The sequence below is a fragment of the Branchiostoma belcheri genome, unplaced genomic scaffold (genome assembly GCF_001625305.1).
Source record: "Branchiostoma belcheri isolate BF01 breed outbred unplaced genomic scaffold, Haploidv18h27 scaffold67, whole genome shotgun sequence".
Taxonomy (NCBI): domain Eukaryota; kingdom Metazoa; phylum Chordata; class Leptocardii; order Amphioxiformes; family Branchiostomatidae; genus Branchiostoma; species Branchiostoma belcheri.
Genome location: NW_017804320.1, coordinates 129,232 through 134,168, shown reverse-complemented (window position 1 = coordinate 134,168; position 4,937 = coordinate 129,232).

Below are 4,937 nucleotides of genomic sequence, written 5' to 3'. Positions count from 1 at the left end.
CTAGGTTTGTTTTAATTTGTTGGTTGGCTATTTGTTTGTTGGGATGTTATATTAGATGTATTTTCTAACATTGTGTATATCTTTTGTAAATAATTTTATATGTGTCTTTTGTATATTATGTTATATTAGATGTATTGTTTTCCCACGTTGTGTATATCTTTTGTAAATAATTTTAGGTGTCTTTTGTATGTAATATGAATAATTGTTATATAAGTATTTTTTCAAAATTATTGTTGGTTGGTTGGTTGGTTGGTTGGTTGGTTGGTTTGTTGTTGGTTGGTTTCTTGGTTGGTTGGTTGGTTGGTTGGTTGTTGGTTTCTTGGTTTGTTCATTGATTGGTTTGTTGTTGGTTGGTTGGTTGGTTGGTTGGTTGGTTGGTTGGTTGGTTGGTTGGTTGGTTTTTTGATGGTTGGTTTCTTGGTTTGCTGGTTGGTATGTTCTTTAATGCCCGCCGTTTCTTGGTTGGTTGGATTGTATCCCTGTTTGTTTTTTTGGGTGGTTTCATTGTTTGTTGGTTGGTTGGTTGTTTTTGGTTTGCTGTTGGTTGGTTGGTTCAGGTTTTTGATTTGCTGTTGGTTGGTTTGTTTATTGGTTTGTTTGTTGTTGGTTGGTTGGTTGTTAGTTGGTTTCTTGGTTTGTTTGTTTGTTGATTGTTGGTTTCTTGGCTTGGTGTTGGTTGGTTTGTTTGTTTGTTTGTTGGTTGGTTGGTTGGTTGGTTGGTTGGTCCATTCCTTATGGTTGTTGGTTTCTTGGTTTGTTTGTTGTTAGTTGGTTTCTTGGCTTGTTGGGTGGTTTGTTTGTTGGTTGGTTGGTTGGTCTGTTGCTTAGTATGTTTTTTTGGTTGGTTGGGTGGTTTGCTGTTTTGTTTGTTGGTTGGTTTGTTGGTGGGTTGGTTTGTTCTTGGTTGGTTTGTTGGATGTCTTTTGTATATTATGTTATGTTAGATTATTGTTTTCCAACATAGTGTATATCTTTTGTAAATAATTTTATATGTGTCTTTTGTATATTATGTTATATTAGATGTATTGTTTTCCCACATTGTGTATATCTTTTGTAAATAATTTTAGGTGTCTTTTGTATGTAATATGAATAATTGTTATATAAGTATTTTTTCAAAATTATTATTATATATCTACACACCATAACACACAACTCTCCTCTCTTCTCACAACACACCATAACACACAACTCTCCTCTCTTCTCACAACACACTGTAACACACAACTCTCCTCTCTTCACAACACACCGTAACAGACAACTCTTCTCTCTTCACAACACACCGTAACACACAACTCTCCTCTCTCATCACAACACACCGTAACACACAACTCTTCTCTCTTCTCACAACACACCGCAACACACAACTCTTCTCTCTTCACAACACACCGCAACACACAACTGTCCTCTCTTCTCACAACACACCATAACACACAACTCTTCTCTCTTCACAACACACCGTAACACACAACTCTCTTCTCACAACACACCGAAACACACAACTCTCCTCTCTTCACAACACACTGCAACACACAACTCTCCTCTCTTCACAACACACCACAATACACAACTCCCTTACAACACACTAGGCTGGTTGGTTGTTTGCTTAGTTAGTCTGTTGGTTGGTTGGTTGGTTGATTCTTGGTTAGTTTGTTGATTTGATTTTGATTTGATTGTGATGGTGTTGTGTCTTTTGTACATTATGTTATTTTAGGATGTATTTTGTTTTCTAACTTTGTGTATATGTTTTGTAAATAATTTTATATCTGTATTTTATATATTATGTTATTTTAGATGTGTTTTGTTTTCTAACATTGTGTATATCTTTTGTAAATACTTTTATATATGACTGTAATAATAATAATTGTTCATATATTAGAGGTATTTTTTTGAAAATTATTTATATATTGTGTCCATTTGTAAAAGAATGAGAAATGTAAAGTTTAGGTTATTACACCGACTGCTTTGTTGGTTGGTTTCTTGGTCTGTTGGTTGGTTAATTTGTTCTTTGTTGGCTTGTTGGTCTGTTGCTTGGTTTGTTTTTTGGTTCGTTGGTTTGTTGGTTTGCTGGTTTGTTGGTTGATTGGTTGGTTTGCTGTTGGTTTGTTTCTTAGTTGGTTGGTTTGTTGATCCGTTGCTTGGTTTGTTGGGTGGTTTGTTGGTTTCTTTGTTGGTTTCTTGGCTTGGGTTGTTGGTTGGTTGCTTGGTTGGTTGCTTGGTTGGTTGGTTGGTTGGTTGTTTGTTGGTTTCGTGGTTTGTTGGTTGGTTTGTTGTTTGTTGGTTTCTTGGTTTGTTGGTTGGTTGGTTGGCTGGTTGGTTGGTTGGTTGGTTGTTGGTTTCTTGGTTTGTTGGTTGGTTTGTTGTTTGTTGGTTTCTTGGTTTGTTGGTTGGTTGGTTGGTTGGCTGGTTTGTTGTTGGTTGCTTTCTTGGTTCGTTTATTTGTTTGTTTGTTTGTTTGTTGGTTGGTCGTTTAGTTGGTTGGTCCGTTGCTTGGTTTGTTTTTGGTTTGTTGGGTGTTTTCTTGGTTTGTTGGTTGTTTGTTGGTTGATTGGTTTATAGGCTGTCTTTTGTAAATTATGTTATTAGATTATTTTTTTCCAAAATTGTGTATTTCTTTTGTATATAATTATACATGTGTATTTTGCATATTATATTATATTAGATGTATTGTTTTCCAACATTGTGTATATCTTTTGTAAATTATTTTATATGTGGCTTTTGTATATTATGTTATATTAGATGTATTTTGTTTTCTAACATTGTATATATCTTTTATAAATAATTTTTACATGTGTATTTTGTATGTTATATTATAATAGATGTATTGTTTTCCAACATTGTTTATATCTTTTGTAAATAATTTTATATGTGTCTTTTGTATATTATGTTATATTAGATGTATTGTTTTCCCACATTGTGTATATCTTTTGTAAATAATTTTAGGTGTCTTTTGTATGTAATATTAATAATTGTTATATAAGATGTATTTCTTTAAATTATTTATATCTTGTGTACATTTGTAAAAGAATGAGAAATGTAATGGATTGTTTTTTGGTTTGTTGTTGGTTGGTTTCTTGGTTGGTTGAATTGTTGCCCTGTTTGTTTTTTTGGGTGGTTTGTTTGTTGGTTGGTTTTTGGTTTGCTGTTGGTTTGTTGGTTGGTTGGTTGGTTGGTTGGTTGGTTAATGGTTTGTTGTTGGTTGGTTGTTAGTTGGTTTCTTGGTTTGTTTGTTGTTTGTTGGTTTCTTGGCTTGTTGGGTGGTTGGTTTGTTGGTTGGTTGGTTTGTTGTTGGTTGGTTTCTTGGTTTGTTTGTTGGTTTGTTGTTGGTTCGTTTCTTGGTTTGCTGGTTGGTTTGTTGGTTTGTTGTTTTTTGGTTTGTTGGTTGGTTAGATTGTTGCCCTGTTTGTTTTTTGGGTGGTTTCTTTGTTGGTTGGTTGGTTTTTGGTTTGCTGTTGGTTGGTTTGTTGTTTTGTTGTTGGTTGGTTTGTTGTTGGTTGGTTGGTTTTTTGGTTTGTTGGATGGTGTTTGTTTGTTTGTTGGTTTGTTGGTTTCTTGGCTTGGTTTGTTGGTTGGTTTGTTGGTTTGTTGTTGTTTGGTTTGTTGGATATCTTTTGTATATTATGTTATATTAGATTATTTTGTTTTCTAACATTGTGTATATCTTTTATAAATAATTTTACATGTGTATTTTGTATGTTATATTATATTAGATGTATTGTTTTCCAACATTGTTTATATCTTTTGTAAATAATTTCATATGTGTCATTGTATATTATGTAATATAAGATGTATGTTGTTTTCTAACTTTGTGTATATCTTTTGTAAATAATTTTATATGTGTCTTTTGTATATTATGTAATGGTTATATTAGATGTATTTTGTTTTCCCACATTGTGTATATCTTTTGTGAATAATTGTAGGTAACTTTTGTATGTAATATTCATAATTGTTATATAAGATGTATTTTTTTGAAAATTATTTATATCTTGTGTACATTTGTAAAAGAATGAGAAATGTAATGGATTTTTTGGTTGGTTGGATGTCTTTTGTATATTATGTTATATTAATTTATATTTAAATTATGTTATATATTTGGTTTGTTGGATGTCTTTTTTATATTATGTTATATTAGATTATTGTTTTCCAACATAGTGTATATCTTTTGTAACTAATTTTATATGTGTCTTTTGTATATTATGTTATATTAGATGTATTTTGTTTTCTTACTTTGTGTATATCTTTGGTAAATAATTTGATATGTGTCTTTTGTATATTATGTTATATTAGATCTATTGTTTTCCAACATTGTGTATATCTTTTGTAAATAATTCTAGGTGTCTTTTGTATGTAATATTAATAATTGTTATATAAGATGTATTTTTTTAAAATTATTTATATCTTGTGTACATTTGTAAAAGAATGAGAAATGTAAAGTTTAGTTTATCACATTGACTGGTTTGTTGGTTGGTTGTTGGTTGGTTTGTTTGTTTGTTAGTTTCTTATTTGTTGCTTTGTTGGTTGGTTTGTTGGTTGGTCCGTTGCTTGGATTGTTTTATGGTTAGTTGGGTGGTTTTTGTTTGTTTGTTGGCTTGGTTTGTTTGTTTGTTTGTTTGTTTGTTTGTTTGTTTGTTGGTTGGTTGGTTTGTTGGCTTGGTTTGTTGGTTTGTTTGTTTCTTGGTTGGTGGTTGGTGGTTGGTTGGTTGGTTGGTTGTTGGTTGGTTTGTTGGTTGGTTGGCTTGGTTGGTTAGCTGGTTGGTTGTTGGTTGGTTTCTTGGTTTGTTGGCTGGTGGGTTTGATGTTGGTTGGTTGGTTGGTTGGTTGGTTGGTTGGTTGGTTGGTTGGTTGGTTGGTTGGTTGGTTGGTTTGTTTGTTGTTGGTTGGTTTCTTGGTTTGTTTGTTTGTTGTTGGTTGGTTTCTTGGTTTGCTGGTTGGTTTGTTAG